Here is an 18,097-nt window from a genome sequence, read left to right as displayed (position 1 = left end):
AAGCCCATCCTGCAGTCCAGGTCTATTACTAAAGCCTGATAAATGTTTCAGGCAAATGCAATTTTTTTTTAAGGTAAAAGCAACAGCAAAGAGTTTATTGAAAGGGAAAGCACACACTCAAGAAGGGAGTGCCAGCTCTGAGAGGGAGCCACCCCAGGAAGCCTGGGTCTCACCCACTTACTGGGACGTTAAAGGGAGCCGTTGAATGTTCACGGGAGGGATGGGGGATTTTTTCCTTTAATGTTGGAGGAGCTTTGAGGGACTTTGCACATACCTAGTTTTGGTCACTTGATGCATGTGTCCTGGCACTTGCCAGGAGTATACCCCGAATATCGAGTATACTCTGTGCCCTTGAGTGCCCCTGGTGGACGGGTCGTTCTCAGTCCTTTAAGGCACTTATGCGCATGCGTGGGTCTCAAAAAAACAAAAACAAAAAACAAAAAAGGAGCCTGGGCATTTTATTCTTTAGTCAGGTCCCTGACTACTTGTAGGCTGAATGTTGCTTAATGCATGACATCCTGTTTTTTTATTGTTCCCTCATCCCTATTCTAACCTGCCTATAACACCATCACCCTGCCTCTCTGCACAGCTGGCTCTCCTTAGGGTCCCTGGCTCCCCACACCTGCATGACTCACACATGTAGCAGGCCCTCCTTTACCCATTTTGGAGATGCCGGACCCTCTCTGCCTGTGGCGCCCGACCCACACCGGAACAAGCCGGATAGCATCCTGGGCCATTGTATCCTGCCTCAGACATGGTTTCAGAGGTGGCCGCTCGAAGGTGCCAGCAGCGCGCCCCCATTTAGCCTGACTGCCGACTCTAGTCTTCGGCAGTCAAGGCTGCCTCGGTGTCTCTTACGGGTGTGTACCCACACCAGCCCACAGGGGCCCTCCCTGGAAATGCCCTCCAGACTCTCCTAGGTCTGCTTTCAGGGCAAATATGGGCATTTTGTGGAGTCTGAGGCTGGAGTTAGGCAGATGCCAGCTACACCCAGTTCAGGCAAGTGCAAATTTTTATCTGGAACCTGCTACAGGTCCTGGTGTAGTGGGTGGTGCCTGCATCGTTCGGAGAACTGGTCTCCCAGTGGAGGCGGCGTCACCAGGGAGGGGACAGGGAACGGGCTTCGGCTGGGAGGCTTGAGATTATGCTACCCGAGCTCCCATCTTTAGTGGTTTTCTGTCCGCATCAACAGAATCTTTCTTTTGTACAGTGCTTTTCAAGTTGTTAAGACCATTTCTGCAAAAGAAGAAGGCTTGCACTGGGTTCCCTTTCACTGGGGGACAGGGAGGTCCGGAGACGTTGGACCACTTTCCAGGAGGGCCCCCAACAAGTAATAAATGGCTGAGCTGCCCTTGCCTTTGGAAGGGTGCCAGGACTACAATGTCCCATCAGAGGGAGAGCAGGAAAAATAGAGCCGCCTTGATCACCTCCTCACAGCATCACCGTCTTAGAGAGTGGGCTCAGGGGTGAGATTGCTTCCCTGTCCCCCCGCCCTCCAGCTGAGCCAGGTCTTCTGACTCCCAGCCCAGAGCTCTCTCCTCTGACTCATGCTGTCCCATCACTGAGCCTGCCCCAACACTGGACACTGTCCTGTCCCAACACTGAACCTTAATTCAGGGTCATGCCCCACATGTAGAACAAAAATAGGGCTCAGGGTTATTGGCACTTACTATGTCCTGGACTATGGCCCAGCAGCTAGTGGAAGAGGCGAGATTTGAACCTGGGAAGATCGATTCCGGGGGCCCCGCTCCTCTTAACTAGACATCACCTCCCCGGGTGCCTCCTCGTTGTTATCCCTTTCAGTCATCTGACAATCACTTACTGAGCACCTACTATGTGCCAGCTCCTGTGAATCAAAGAACACAGCCCCTGTCCTCAAAGCCCCACTCCTGTTTGAAGATTTGCCAAGGAAGCATCAAGCCATGGCTCAAAAGCATTGTTCAGCCCTCTGTTCCCATTGCTGGTCTTCAATACCCCCTCTCCACCGCCCCCAGCACCCCCCCACTCCCAGCGCTCAGGACTCAGCTGAACAGACAGCCTATGCACAGCGACTGTCAAACTCAATCTTATCCATGCTGTCAGTTTCTTAAAGAAAAACCCCATCTCTGGCCTCCCACTGCACCCTGCCCTCAGGGGCCCTTGATAAATATTTACAGCTGCAGCTGACCCAGGCCCAGGGGAAGAAGGCCCAGTGACAAAGCACAAAGGAAGCCTGGGGGCTCATTACTCAGACCTTCCCCTTCACAGTGGGTGTCCCTCGCGCATACTGTCCCCACCTGGGTCTGGGTGCAATTCTTCTCACGCTAGCTTGAGTCTGGGGTACTGGTCTTGCCAAAGTGCCCCACCCCCCTTAGGAAGCCACCCTCACTGTCCCCCCCACAGCCTGGGGGACTGGGGGGGCTCCAGTGTCCCCCACGCCTTCTTTTCGGGTCTGTGTCGCCTGGATCAAAGCTCTAGATGGTGTGACTAGCCAGTCAATCTTTCGGTGGTCCTGGCATGGGACAGGAGCCTCTGGCCAAAACCCCCATCACACTTGGAGAGCTGCCCACCCCATCACGTTCACAACGTGCTGTGTGATATGTGTATCTGTCTGGTGGTAGTTCAGGTACAGCAGGGGCCGGTGGACAAGTCATAGAAGAGCTGAGGATCATCTCATCCAGCAACTTCCAAACAGTTTTACAGCAGAACCACACCAAACAGGTAGTGCTGAGAGAGTGCACACTCACAAGCCCCCTCACTCTCCCTAAGTCCGCTACCCCTCACCCTAGAACCCCTGGGGGTTCTAGGTCATCATGGAACAGTCTGTAAAACACTAGTCAAAACCACTCCTTCCTTCAACACCGATGCTTCTGCAACCTGCACTTGAATTCTGCCAGTGACAGGGAACTCACTACTTCCAGTGGACACCTACATCACCTTTGCATGCCTCTTCTGGTAGGAATTTTTCCTTAGGTTGAGTCAACAGCTGCCCACTTTTCTTCAATGACAGCCCTTCGTATGTGCAAAGGTGGCTTTCTCACCTCACCTCCTCAGGTCTCCGCAGGACGATGGGTTACAAACTGGAGGGGACCAGGTAATGTCCTCTCTCTTCTAAGAATACCTCCCTAATCCTGGTTAAAGGCTCCCTGAAAACAATTCCAGGCCCAGGCCCTCAGGATGGTGCATCTGAGCAGAGAAAGGAAACCCAGCCACCTACCTACACACTCTGTTTGCTTCTAGGGAGGGACTGGCAGGACCCCTCTGAATTGCGAGGGACTCACACCTAGCTTCTCTGTGCCATTTCCAGGTGCACCTGGAGGGAAGCGGTTTGAAGCTGCAAAAGTCGGACGCCCTCAGGACAGGCTCCAGGACCGGCCGCCCGCACCCCCTGCTCATCCCCTTCCCCTTCTTGAAATCCAGCTGAGGTTGCATCCAACGCATTGTCACTCACCAGTCCCGGATTGCTTACATCCTGGGAATCTTGGTATGCTTGAACTCCAAGAGCAGCCAGTGTGTCAAGACCTACGAAGAGGAGAAACTCAGTGTTAAAAGCCGGGCCGACCACCTGGGGGTCCAACTCTCTTTCCAGGCGGATGGAGGACTGGGAGACTGGGATGGAGACGGGGGTGGGGGGGGGGGCGGGGAGAAAGGAAAGTAAATGATAAGGACAAAGCTGCTCGTGACACCAACCTCAAAACCTCTGGGCTTTGTGGGGATGCTGAGAGGAGAGGGGAGAAACAAAAAGCCCCTCACCCTGGGTGAGTCAGCAGCTTGTTGGGAAGCAGGCCTTTTAGGAGGGGAAACCAAAAGCAGGATCGGATGGGGTGGGGTGGGGAGGTGTCCCGATCCTCACTCCGGCTCTCCTGGAGTCTTGGGTGTCTGCTCCTAGCAGCGGCTGGCCGGCCGTGGTTCCATTTTGATGAAGGTGAGGGGGAAGAGGCCTGGGCACAGGCCTCCAGTCAAAAAGGCACCGCAGTCCTTAAAGCAGAAGCCCCAAATGCGTATTTATATCCTGGGAGGCTCCTGCCAAGCGAACCCCGTGTGCTTTGAAAATTCCTCTGGAGAGCTGTAGCCGGAGGAATAAGGCGTGTGCCCGGCTCCGAGGCTGCGTTCCCAGCATGGCAAGTTGAGGCCTGAGCTCTAGAGGTTTCTGCAGCCGGCGGAGGCCCACCTGCGGCGCACGTGTGTGTGTGGAGCTGCGTGCTGATGAGCCGTGGAGGCCACTCTCCTCACTCCCCACACCCAGGCCGCCTCTAAAGCAAAACTTGTTTTTTCTTGTTTCCCTACGAATTCAGAGGTGAGCAGAGGTTTCTCTTATTCATCGACGCCTGTTTGCAAGGAAGAACCTTTTCACCGGGGAGAAAAAAGAATCTTCATGGCAATAGTTGCCGTCGTACACCTGCTCTGTGTTCTTGTTCTTCAAGAGGGAAGTCGTGTCACCTGGGAGCTGGTGGAGAGACCAGCGTCGCAGACCCCACCCAGCCCTACAGCGTCAGAACCTGCCTCCCAACAAGCCTCTCGGGTGATTTCTGGGCATACTAAAGCCCGCCAGGTTCTCATCCATAATCTCGGAAGGAATAGTAATATCCGTCAGTAACCGTGGAAGGAAGGAAGTCATAGCCCATTCTCCAGGTGAGGAAACAGGCTCACGAGGCCACAACTCGCTTACTGCTGGTGACTGGTAGAGCTGAGCCAAGCCCGTGCTCGTGTGATTCCCAAGCCGGTGTTCCTTTCCACTGCGTGATCTCGTGATCTCGGGGAAGCAGAATGCGAGGGGGAAGGGATGGGCAGGCCCAGCCGGGTGGGAGGGCTGGGGAAGGGCAGTGGGGGGCCGGGGGATGACCTCAGGCCCCAGAGAGGGAGGGTCCTGGGTGTCCTGGAGAGCCTTCAGAGAGGGAGGCGTTGCATGCTGCACACTGATTTCCTCCTCCTCACTTTTTGTGAGGGCCCACAAAATTTCCCAGTTAAAGGTTCTGGGCCTTCCTCCTGCAGGAGAATTCAAGCTTCTGTGTTAATCCCAGCGATTAATTTATTTGGATAGCAGGGAGTTTGGGGCTCCTGCCCACTGCACTTAGAACTAACCATCCAGTGGAAGAAGGTCCCGGGAGACCAGCTAGCCTTAGTATTCCAGGCACTGACTTGTGGGAGGGACAATACTCTGTGAAGCCCATTTTAGTTTAGAAAGAGCTTTTTATCCATTAACTAATCGCTTAAAAGAACTTGGGAGAGGTGCCTGGGTGGCTCAGTCAGTTAAGCGGCCGACTTTGGCTCAGGTCATGATCTCAGAGCTCAAAGGCTCGTGAGTTCGAGCCCCGCTTCGGGCTCTGTGCTGACAGCTCAAAGCCTGGAGCCTGCTTCCGATTCTGTGTCTCTCTTCCTCTCTGCCCCTCCCCTGCTTGCACTCTGTCTCTCTCTCACAAAAATAAACATTAAAAAAAATTAAAAAAAAAAAAAGAACTTGGGAGAGTGTCATCAGTGCTATTTTGCAGTTGAGGAAAATGAGGCACAGAGAGGTTAAGTGATTTTCCTGAGGTCACACAGCTTGTGGGCAGGCTGGGGTTGAGGTCCTCTGATGGCTCAGCTGCTCCTGATGGGGAAAGAGATCATGTCTGTCACAGGCTTATGATGCTCTCACTTAGTTTTGCCTAACTCCCCATGGCCTTGCTCTACACTCGGCTCACAGAAAGGGTTTGCTGAATAGACTCATGGACCAAGAAGAAAATGGTCCACAGCCCACACAGGGTGTGTGACTGTTACCTTTCTCCATGGAAACTGGCCAGCTGGCCTTCTTGGCTTATCAGGTAGTCACGTATTACACTATGTATCGTTCCTTCTAGTGCACTGGCTTCCATACAGCAGATGAGCTCACACAGGTTATATAGGGGAAGGATGTCAACAAAATCTGGAGGTGGCAGCAGTTCACAGGCAAACGCTCCCAGTACACGAATGCCTTGCCCCAGTGACGCCAGCCGGATGCAAAGCACACCCCCCCCCCCCCCCCCCGGTCCCTGGGGAAGCCTGAGTGAGCAAGGCAAGCCTGGAGGCCTCGCTGTCCAGTCGCCCTACGTGCTCCACACTCCTCCTCTTGACTCAGCGTGGCCACATGCTGTCTTAGAAGCTCCTGTTGCTCGGGCCTCACGGATCTTTGTGCAAAGGCCAAGGGCTAGACCACCCGTCTCTGCTACCCTGTGGCAACAGCTGCAGCTGTCCTCACCTGGAACTTCTGACAAAGGCGTTGTCCCCTCCTGCCTTTGCAGCCTCAACCCTTCTCTAGCCCCTCCCATCAATCCCCCCTCTTCCTTTTTAAAATATAGCCCCTGTAGTGACTCGGGCCCTAAGTTACTGATTTTTTTTTTTTAATTCAAAATCTAGCATGCCCTTTGAACTGTGTTTGTTTCAATACTAGGATTGAGCTTTATTACAGAGTTGCATGGAGAGTGTCGGCTCTGCTGTCCCCCAACTGTCCCCCAAGGTGCTGCGATTTTTGAATTTTCAGTTATCATTACAATCATCCAGCTGAATGTAAGTTGCATTATAGGTACTAATATCTATATATAACGTATACTATATATAGTTATTGAATATCGAACATGTCAATACTGAATACTGACTACATTAAACGTTTGATTGAGTCTTAAAAAATTTTTTTTTAATGTTTATTCATTTTTTTGAGAGGCAGAGAGAAACAGAGCATGAGCGGGGATGGGGCAGAGAGAGAGGGAGACACAGAATCCGAAGCAGGCTCCAGGCTCTGAGCTGTCAGCACAGAGCATGATGTGGGGCTAGAAATCACAAATCGTGAGATCGTGACCTGAGCTGAAGTCAGATTCTTAACTGACTGAGCCACCCAGCCGCCCCTTGGTTAACAGTCTATATTAAGTACCCATATATACCTGATTCTGTGCTAAGCACCAGATAGACATAAAAAAAGAAGACTCAGTCCCTACCTTTAGGAAATTCACGGTATAAAAAAGGAGGAAGATAAAAAATAGACTGACCGTTGAGGGTCCAACTCTTGACTTTGGCTCAGGTCATGATCTCACGGTTCGTGAGATAGAACCCCACATCAGGCTCTGCATGGACATTGCAGAGCCTGCTTGGGATTCTTTGTCTCCTCTCTCTCTGCCCTCGCCAACACCACCACCCCCCCGCCAAAATAAAAAATAAACATTTAAAAAATCAATAATGGAGTGAGTCTGAGAAAGGACAATGTGACAGAGGTAGTATGGGGTGGGGGAAGAAGCTAATAGATGCCTCATTTGTCTCGGGATAAAGACCACACTCCTTACCCCAGGGCTTCCAAGGTCCAGATCGGCGCATCTCTCCCTGCCTCGCCTCACTCCATGTGTTCTGGGATCCCTGACTGCCAAGCTTCTTGAATCCGTCTACCATCCCTCAGGCAGCCACACGGCTACACTTAGTCTCTTCCTTCAATGCCCTGTCCTCCCCCTTCCCCTAATCAACCCCAACTTACCCTGTAGGACTGAGGGAGGCAACACAAAACGCTTAGAATCTTGTCAGCAGGTATGGTAGCTACTATTATTGCTGACATTGATCCCTCTCCTCCGCTGGCCAGGTGATTCTTGAGCAGAGGGAAGCAGAGCAACTTGCAATGGGGCTGCACAGCGGATTATTGCCAGAGCTGGGAGGGGTCTCCGTGAATCAGTCCTGTTTTCCCTGTTTACCCTCGGACCCAGCCTGCGAGACACCTGGTCCTAACCAGCATGGGGAACAGCGCTGGTCTAGGAGACAGGACTTCTGAGTCTGAGTCTCACACCCTTGTGCTGTGCCTTCACACCGAGGACTCGACTCCTTGGGACCCTGGATTCCTCACCAACCAAGTGGGGTTCTATCAGAACCTCTTCGTTGGGCTGCACCAGGGAATGAACACCTTGGTGCCGAGCACCGTTCCTGCGTGAGGAAAACGGCAGCTCCCGTTAGGAGCATTATAAATGAATTAAAGGACGTTTCGATGTTCTTCAGCCTCGAAACGTGCAGGTATTTCCAGTCTTCCTGGCTCAGGACTCCTTTCACCAGAAAGTGTTGGTCATATGGAGCAAAATCCCAATAAAGAAAAATCTGCCCATGGGATTTTCCCTCCAGCTCCCCTGCTCTTTCCCTTGTGGCCTACTTTAAGCTTCCTGGATTGCTAGACACCTGAAGGAGGAAAGGGGGGGGAAGCTACTTGAACCGTTTGTAGGAGAAAAACACCCCCCACCCTCCACGGTCACCCCCACTAACACAATTTATTCCATTCCATTTCTTCATTTGGCAAACATTTAGCAGATGAGTAAGAAACTCCAGGTCTGGTAAGCAGGTCATTATGTCCCGCGGTGATGGCCTCATATTGAGGAGAGGGCAAGGAACCCATGGAATAAAGGGGAGGGGGTGACGGGCTCTGGCTGGGGCCAGTCCAGGCTGGACATGAGACAAAGGTCAAGTACAAAGAAGGTGGGAAGCTACAAGTCACTTCTGAGAAGCCATCATTCTGTAAGCTGGAAGTATAGTTTTAAGTTGCCTGTCTCTGCTCCAGAAAATGTTTCACCTTGATCACCAACAACAGCCTTTAATTCAAAAAGAGCATCACTAGTGAGTGACTAACGCAACGGCCACTATTTCCTGAGTTCTTGTTCTGTGCCAGGTACTGAGCTGAGTCCTCCAGGGGCCGTCTCTCTCTCTCTCTCTCTCTCTCACGGCAACTCTGAGGAGCATGTATTCATGTACCCATTTTATAGATGGAAACCTGAATCACAGAGTGATCAGATACACTGCCCCATGTCACAAGAGTTGAAAATCCAGCACTGGGGTTTTGAACTCTGGCCTGACTGGATAGTCCTTCCATTCCCCCCCACCCCCATACTGGCCTCTTAAACTTTGGCCCCATGGCTGGAGTTGCTGGCAAACTGGGCTACCTCTCCCCCAAGTCCAACCTACTCTTCTACTAAGACCCCCACGAGTACAGAGAATGCTGAGTTCATAACCTCCCTGTAGTGTGTGGGTGCAGCTTGACGTCTTGAATGAGAACACTGAATTCTGCTCTAGAATGGATCTGTATTTGTTTCCAAATATTTCCTCTTCAAAACTGTTAAGCACAATGAACACTCGAGGAAGATGTGCCCAGCACCGGGCAGGGCACAGTCTGTTTTGCTTACTACTGTCCTCATTCTTCCAACAATGGGCACTATGGACCAGGGCTGGGGAGGTAAGGTGAGCCCTTGCAATGGGGCTGGAGATAAAGACTTCAAAGACATTATTGTGCCAACGAAGCACATGGCAATGGCAGCAAGAGCACCAGGAGAGGCACACGGGAGTATAGCAGAGGGGGGCACATCTGAAAGGCGAAGAGGGGAAGGAAGACGAAAAAGCTGGAGAAGGGTGCGTGTGGAGCCCTGCTGGACACAGATACCGGAAGCGGGCTGGAGTGGCCATAGCCAAGCAGGCCAGAGAAACAGCAAGGGCCAGACTTTTCAGAGCCCTGCAGGCATTTCAAGAAGTCGGGTCCTTATACCTGTGAGTGATGGGATTCTCCATGCCTGCCGTACCTGGCACGTGGTGGCCCTCAAAAGTAGCTGCCGAATGGACAGTGGAATCCTGTTTACCCCGGGGTCCCCTTCACATCCTCCAGCAATCTGAGAGGCATTGCCTGGGACCCTGCCATCTTTACAAAGGACAACCACAGGGCAATCGGATTTGTGTAGGGAAAAATTGTCCCCGGGAACCTGGCCTGAGCCTCGAGGCTTTGGGGAACCCTGGCTCAGGTGGCTCCTGGCAGATGTTTGGGGATGAATACACCTTTGATTACAGCTCATGTTTCAGAGGGAAAAACACAGCTCCCTGGTGATCGGGATTCTATGAAAATGAGCCCTTGCAAAAGAGAGGAAAGTGAGCTAGAAACACAAGCCCTCTGGGTGGGCGGTGGTTTCTTTATTTAAAATAAACAACAACAGCAAAGAGGATCAGCCTGAATGAGAAGCAGGTTCTTGATAATCCCTAACTGCAGGACTTAAAAGCAAGTGGCAGAAAGTGGCTGAAGAGACTGGTCTGCAGGAAGGTTGTACCTGGTTATGATATGCAGACACAATCTCCAAGAACGAGTGTGTCTGCCTCCCTCCCTGGTGGGAAACAGCTCCTATCCAGCTCCTAGGGACATTAACCCTGATAGGGAGACGGAAAGACCCAGTTTAGGATATGGTTTCTAACATTTAAGAGTTCTGTGTCCATAGACAAATGTTTTACCTTCTCTGAGCCTTAGTTTTGTCATCCATATAATGGATATGATGGGGATTAGATGGTATTACGAATATAGGGTGCTGGGGTTTGAACCCATGTGTCTGAATACAATTGTTCCATTTTCTCCCACACTGCCTCTTGAAGTGAAGACCTGTTTCTTCCCCTCCCATCACGGTTATCTGGCACATAATAGGTGCCTAATAAATGCTGGTTCTTCTTCTCCTCTCTTCCCCACCATATTTAGCACAAATCTGGGTATCCAGGAGGTGCTTAATAAACCCATGCAAATTAGACCTTCCTCTGTGAAACACAGTGGCTGAGAATACAGAAGGAAGGAAAAGGCAGTTAGCTGTGTTTTTTCTCTACTGCATCCTGTTTCAAGCCCTTTATTAAATTCTTGAGTATTACTTGCCTTCAGGGTCAAAATAAAATTTCCACAGATTTCCACTTTGCACTCATAAATGATTCTTGCTAAACTCTTTTTCTTTAAAAAAATTTTTTTATGTGTGTGTGAGAGAGCATAAATGTACTGACTCATAGCTGGAAAAACTCTCCCTAACACATTCCAAATTTGTGGAGTCACATGAATTGAATAAAAGCGCTTAATGTAGCTGTTAGTCCTAGGCTGGCGAGCAGTTACGCTAGCTTCGGGGCCCCATCCCTCCCTCCCCGCTCCTACTCCAGGGACCTGGGGAGGTTCTACAATGGGTACCAAATACCCGAAAGCAGGTTCAGTGACTGCAAGGATTAAAAAGGATTTGGCACCTTATCTAAATCCAAACTTGAACTCTGCAAGGCTGTGCTATATTCCAAAACATCAAATAAAAATTTGCATAGAGGGCCACTGAAATTTAACAACTTCATTTATTGACGAAAGTCTATGCAGGGCACTGTACCTGCACAGCCACCCTGGTTGGTGGGGTGGTTACAGTCAGCCTCCTTTTACAAGTGAGGAAACTGAGGTACAAAAGTGTTAGTAACTTGCCCAAGGTCTCACAGTGTGCAGATGGCAAAGCTAAGATTCAACCCACTGTAGTTCTAGAACAGATGCTCTTACACGCCCAGCCATTCATTCTGAAAGGAAAGAACCCTTCTGCAATGAAGAAAGAAAACTCCATTTATTCCACAATTATCTACCCAACACTCAGAATACAAACACTGCACCAGATGTCCAAGGGAGGCTGGTGGTAGGCAATTTGGTTACTGATTTCAGTGAGTTGGAAATTGCATAGAAGAGCTATGATGTATGCACAAATAATCACAACAAAAGTAAGTGAAAATGCCAATGGCAGGATTATAAGGTGGCGTGCATGGGGAAGGAAGGCTGGGGAAGGTGACAGCTCTGGCTGCAGTGATCTGCCAGAGGGCTTCCTGGCGGAGGTGTTATTGAAGCTGGATTGAAGGATGTGTAGGATTCAGACAGGAGGTGGCCAGACGAGGCCCTGCCTGCTTAATACTGGTGAGAACACACAGATGTTCCCATCTTGGTTCTGATTCGAGACCTACCACCCCCCAGGTGGGAACATCTTTCTTGGAGTAGCTGAAAACCTCTGTCTGGCAGGCGGGAAGCACAGGTAGAAAGAACAGAGGGAAAGAGGTGTCCAGGGTGAGGGAGACTGAGGAGAGAAGGCCGGGCATTGGAGAAAGGGTGCAGATCTGGCCAGAGCAGGAGCTCCGGTCCCACCTTCAACTGGGTTGACTCCGAGCAAACCCCTTCTCTTGGGCTTCAGTTTCTTTTATCTATACGGAGGAAAACGAAGGAAGTGTCTGAATACTGCAGCTGGGCGGAACCTTGGAGAGCTCCCAATTTATCCTATTGCTTGGTAGACCAGAGAACTGAGGGCCAGAGAAGCTCTATTAGTCGAAGTCCTTGGATTTGAATCCATGTTGGTGGGATGGGGACTCAGGGGCACCTCTCCCCATATAAATGCTCTTCCTGCACCCACACAAGGGGCATGCGGGCCTGCTTGAGGAGGCCGGCTGTGGGAGGGGAGACAGAGACCCCAAATGGGCCTCAGCTAGTCCACTGGCCTCGCTGAGGCTCTGACTGTTCCGGGGGGGCCCTGGAAGGCTTGGCTGTGGACCCCGGAAGGTGCAGCCCCAGGCCTCCAGCCTGGGCCCTGCCCACGGCACATCCTCCACTCTCAGCTGTGGCTGGCACCTATATCCTCAGAGGGCCCCCTCCCCCAACGCTCAGGAAGTTTCCAGGAAACCATGACCAGTGCTCTGTGGCCATGGTTTTCTCTGACAAGATGTGCATCTGGTTGTGACTCACAAAGCTGGATTTCTGCCCAGGGCCTTACATCTTGAGTGGGGAGCTAATCTCTCGAACTGACAACCTGCCCAGCCCGCCGTGACAACGGAGGCCGCCGCTGCCCTTGTCAGCCCACACTGAGGTCACCCAGTGGCGCCCTGGGCATTTCTTTTAGACCTGGCGCTGGCCGGGGAAGTCTTCGAGGGTCCCTCTCAGATGCCAGGCTCTTTAGCCAAACTCCCCCTCCTCTGGAATGCTGGCCTCCCTCCCCACGCACCCTCCCCTCTGCACCAACAGAGGGGGAGGCCTTCCTGACCACTCCAGCCTTCGCTGAGCTGCCCTCCTCTGAAGGCCCAGTTCAGGGGGCACTATACCCTGAAGGGCTGGGCAGAGGTCTTGTGTCCCCACAAGCGAGGTGGACTCCGAAGGTGGGGCCACACGCAAGAATAAACACAACAATCACAGCAAGCATTAACAGCTCATGCAGGCACCGAGCGTATCCACCTGCAGTCTGTGTGCGTCCTCTTCCCGCGACTGGAATACTCCGACCTGAGTCTCTGTGTGGCCGTCAGCTTCTTGACAAAGTCACCTCCCCAGGTGCCCTTATTTTACCACCTGTTTTATTTCCTCACGGCCCATGCCCTGTCCTCAAATGACTGACCTGTTGGTTATCTGATCACATATTCACTTATTATCTGGCTCGTCCGGTAAGTGTGAGAACCAGGGATCTGCTTATCTTGCTCACCACCCGATTCCCAGCACCTGGCAGGGCGGCCAGAACAGAGCTGTGCTCCGTGAGTGTTCCCCGAACTCACACAGGGGTGCTGTCGGGCACTGTGGATATGCATTAATCTCAATCCTCCGGCCCTGTGTGGTTCGTGTCGTGGCCCCATTTTACAGTGAGGAATCTGAGGCCCTGTAGGCTAAGTCACTTGGAGAATAAGTGTCAGAGTTAGGTTTCAAACTTGAAATTCTCTGATTTGAAAGCCCATGCTTTTGACCACTGGACGGTCCTGCTTGCCTTCAGTGTTTCCAGAATCCCCATAGTAAGGACACAGGAAACACTCATGGATCAAATGATCTGGAATGCCATGCGTTAGGGACTGAATGTTTATGCCTGTCTCCCCCAAATTCATATGTTGAAGTCCTGACCCCTAGTGGGACGGAGGCCATTTGGAGTTGGGGGCCTCTAAGGGAGGTTAAATGAGGTCATTAACAATGGGGTCCTGATCCCACAGAACTAGTGTCCTTGTAAGAAGAGACACCTGAGAGCTTGCTCTCTCTCTTTCTGTATCATGCACTGAGGAAAGGCCACGTGAGGACACAGCAGGAAGTGGCTGTCTGCAAGTGAGGAAGGGGGTCCTCACCAGAAACAGAATGGGCTGGAACCGTGATCTTGGACCTCCAGCCTTCAGAACTGTGAGAAAATAAATATCTGTTGTTTAAGCCACCCTGCCTGTGGTACTTTGTTATGGCAGTCTGGTATAATACATAATATAATAATAGTATAATATACCATACATAGAATATACCAAACTGCCAGGTTTAGGAAAGTAAATCCTTTCTTCCTCCCTCCCTGACTCCCTCATTTAAGCACTGACAATGTAGAAAATCCTGAGGGGCTCCCAGGAGTCTCACAGTTGTGGCTCAGGTTTCAAATACCCACAAAGTTGTTTTGTTGGGCTGGCTGGCATGGTGTTTTTAAAAACAATGAGGAATCAGGGGTGCCTGGGTGGCTCAGTAGGTTAAGTGTCTGACTGAGCTCAGGTCATGCTCTCACCATTTATGGGTTCGAGCCCTGCATTGGGCTTGTGCTGACAGCCCGGAGCCTGCTTGGGATTCTCTCTCTCTGGCTCTGCCTCCCTCCTCAAAATAAATAAAAACTTAAAACAACAACAACAACAACAACAACAAGGAATCAGAATGCCCTTTGGCGGGGCACGAATTCGCCACTCTTTCCATAAGCCATACTGCTCCTTGCTGTCCTATGTCCCTCAGATCCACAGGCTGCATTAGTTGTGGGAGACACCCTGTGAGCTATGCCAGAATGGAGAGAGGTACAGGGTGCCCTGGGACACAGTGACGCTTGGGTGGGGAGTAGGGGACAGAAGATGGCGGGTCTGCATGAAGGAGGCTTCTTGAAGAAGGTGGCTTTGGCCCGCTCTCTTAGGAATGGGTGGGAAATCACCAGTCAGAAATGGGAGGGAGTGGGAATTCCAGGGAGGGGAACAGAGGAGTGAGGTCCCGAGGAAGGGCATGGCCTGAGCAGAGAGCTGCAGGTGGTTGAGAGTGGATGCCAGTGAGGACAGTGGAGCTAGCGTGTGGGATAGAGGGGCAGAGGCCGGGGAGTGGGGGCCCTACACACCATGCCAAGGAGACTGGACATCGTCCATGACCACGAGTCCCCCAGGGGAGGGGGGAAGGGACATCAGACAACCTGGGTTAACACATAGGGATGCTGGGGTTACCACTTCCTAGCTGTGTGACTGTATGCAAGGGTCAGCTTGGGGCTATGTGGCCTCAGGCACCTCATCCATAAAATGGGCATCATAAGGCTGCATCTCAGAGGGGTACTGTGGGGAGTAGAAGCAAACAAAATGCGACAGCCCCTGGCATAGTTCCTGACACACCGGAGGCACTAAATAAAGGACAGCTGTCTTCATGATGGGTATTTATTACCAATCTAGTGGTGGCAACAGTGTGGGAGGTGGCTGGAAGCAATCAAAGGTATTTGCGTACAGTAAGGTAGGAAAAACCCCGAGGAAGGACCCAGGAAATACTCGTAGGAGGGCAGGAGGAGGGAAATGTGACCTTGAGATCTGTTTTCTCAACCTGTCTCTGTCTGTTTCCTCATCTGTAAAATGGGACTCTCCCTGCCTGTCCACACAGGGTTTCTGTGTGAATTAAACAAGAAAAGAGATGTGAGGCCGAGTCGACCGTAAGAGTTTCGTTTTCCTTTTCCCACACACAGGGGAAAGCCGTCTGGGGGCAGATACGCACCTGTGTGTTCTTATGTCCGCAAACCGTCAAGGCAAGAAAAGTAGCAAATGACGGGACAGCAAGATGTGAGCCGGGACCTGACAGACAGGAGCCCACATCTTGCACCTTCCCTTGTGATCTCCTTGCTTCAGCCCTGCTTCCAGCCCTGCTCGCCTACATCTTCTGCATTCACAGCAGTGACTCAAAACGACTACCAGCTTCTCCACCTCAAAGTATAGATATTTCAAGCTGGCAACATGAGTGGATGCATTCCCCCATAATTTACAGATGAAGCTGAGTCACGAAAGAGAGTTGGTTAAAACTCACCCTCAGGAGACAGACGGCCTGAGTTCACATCCCGGCTCTGCCATTTATTAGCTGGGTGACTTTGGCCGAGTTACTTAACATCTCTGTGTCTCTGTGATGGGGATTAACTGGGGTTATTAAGAGTGCTTACTCCCAAGAGTGGTTAGGGGAATGAAATGAGTCAATAAGTATAAAGCTTGGAATGTGCCTAGCACCTGGGGGAAGAGCTGCTGTTATGATTCAAGGCCCCAGGGTGTTTTTAGCAGTAGAGTTGGAAGTATGCTCTTTGCACGGCCCCACACCAAGATATTTTATCCTAATCAATATGCTATGTTCACCGATGGCAGAAAAACGGACTGAATTGTTTTGGAAGAAAGGACACCTTTATGCATGCATGCCCCATTTCTAGAACATTCTAGACCACCCACGTAGGACAGTAGTAGACGAGAACCACGATACTTCACAGACACCTTTCTTACCACTTCACATTATAATCCAGGGAGGCAGCCAAAAATGGTTCTCAAAATTAAAAAAATTAAACAAGAAGGTGACCCAAAGCAACGTGGAGCGATCTGTTCGGCTAGGGCTCGGCTACTGCCTGTCATCCTGCTTCCTCCACATAGCACGTTTTCACTTCCAAAGGCCTTTCACCTAGTCTTTCATGTCTGCCTCATGACAGATGGTGATTCAGAAAGTCGGTTCTGGAGTAAGGCTAGTTAGCTCGGATCTTGCTGATATCACTCCCCATGGGGAGAGGGGACATTTATTTACTCTCTCTGTACCTCCAACAAGTGAGGGTAGAACAACACCATCGTCGGTGGTTGTTGGGAGATACTAGGTCATGCATACAGAGCCAAAGCCTGGCCGGTAAGATCCCCTCATCCCAGAAATGTTTACCACGTGCCTCACATGTGCCCGGGCTGGGGATTCAGCAGGGCTTGATCACCCTCCCTCCTCTCATGGAGTTGAGCGTAATGAGGAGAGCAGACCATTCAACAAGCAAATAAACGTACAGTGCCAAGCACACTGTGTGCTTTAAAGAAAAACCAGGGTAAGGGAACGGAGATGGATGGGGTGCTAGTTTAGCTACGACCCTGTGGTGGTCAGGGAAGACCCTTTGAGGGAGTGACTTTGAAGCAGAACCTGAGTGAAACAAGCGAGGAAAGTACAGACCACTGGGAAGGAGTGTTCTAGGCTAAGCGAACGGCCTGTGCAAATGCCAGTGCGTGTCTGCGTGCGTGCGTGTGTGTGTGTGTGCTCCAGGCTGAGCCAGAGAGCCAGGGGGCAGAGGGCAGGTGATCATGGGGGGGCCTTGGGGTTGCCATGAGGGCTTTGGCCGCTGCTCTGAGAAGGGGGGACGAGTGGAGGGCTGGGGGCAGGCAATTGACAGGATCTGACCCATCATTTGGAAAAGCAGCTGTGGGGAGAGGAGACAGTTGTGGGGTGTGTGCAGGAAGTGGAGGGAGGGCAGGGGGAGGGGCAGCCAGTGGCACTGCCATGGTCCACTCGAGAGGGGACGGGGGCTTGGACTGGGGGGCGGCGGTTGACGTGGCAAGAAGCAGCACCACCCAGGGGTCTGCGAGCACGTGCTCACGTGTAACTCTAGAGGGGCCATTTGCATCCACCAAAATGGGGCGGGTGCCCCTTGGAGGGTGCAACGTGGTGCTCCCCGAAGGCAACAGTGGATTGGTGAGGATTATGAGAAGAGCAAATGGTGAGTGTTTGTGGGCATTGGCTGAAGGACTTTAGTCATTCATAGTGGGTTGAATTGTGCCCTGCTCCCAAAATAATAGGTTCATGTCCTTGCCCCCAGAACCTGTGAACGTGACCTTATTTGGAAAGAGTCTTTGCATGTGTGATTAAGTTAAGGATCTCAAGAGAAGATCACCCTGGATTATCTAGATGGGCCCTAATCCAATGACAAGTGTCTTCATAAGACACCCAGAAGAGAGACACACAGACAGAAGAGAAGGTGATGCGAAGACGGAGGCAGCCACAAGGAACGTCAACGGCCTCTAGAAGCTGGAAGAAGCAAGGAAAAAATTTGTCCTAGAGCTTCTAGAGGAAGCATGGCCCAGCTGACACTTGATTCATGAATTCCAGAACTGTGAGAGATGAAATTTCTGTTGTGTTAAACCACCAAGTTTGTGGTCATTTGTTACAGCAACCACAGGAAGTGAATACGACAAGCAAAACCAGGCCCAGAGAGGTGAAGTAACTTGCCCAAAGTCACACAACAATCGAGGAGCAGAGCTGGAAATGCCTGGCTCCAGAGCCGCTCACTCTGTAGGCAGGTATTGTTATCCCCGTGTTTTCCAATGAGGAAGTGGAGATCAGAGCCACAGGGAT

The 18,097-nt window shown here is 51.4% G+C and overlaps 1 protein-coding gene across 5 annotated transcripts in view; it reads right to left on the bottom strand.

The window, feature by feature from the left end:
• ZHX2 (zinc fingers and homeoboxes 2) overlaps positions 1-18,097 on the bottom strand; it is a 161,593-nt gene that overhangs the window by 85,648 nt on the left and 57,848 nt on the right. For 3 of the 5 annotated variants that reach the window (XM_019459933.2, XM_019459930.2, XM_019459932.2), the window contains exon 2: positions 3,431-3,501. The gene's annotated coding sequence lies outside the window, so the exon portion shown is untranslated. Of the gene's footprint in view, positions 1-3,430; positions 3,502-3,732; positions 5,567-18,097 lie in introns of all 5 variants that reach the window. The other 2 variants (XM_053896414.1, XM_053896413.1) reach the window with 1 other exon arrangement.

The sequence above is a fragment of the Panthera pardus genome, unplaced genomic scaffold (genome assembly GCF_024362965.1).
Source record: "Panthera pardus isolate Hobbes unplaced genomic scaffold, ASM2436296v1 HiC_scaffold_7, whole genome shotgun sequence".
NCBI classification, from domain to species: Eukaryota; Metazoa; Chordata; class Mammalia; order Carnivora; family Felidae; genus Panthera; species Panthera pardus.
This window is presented reverse-complemented; position numbering and strand designations above follow the sequence as displayed.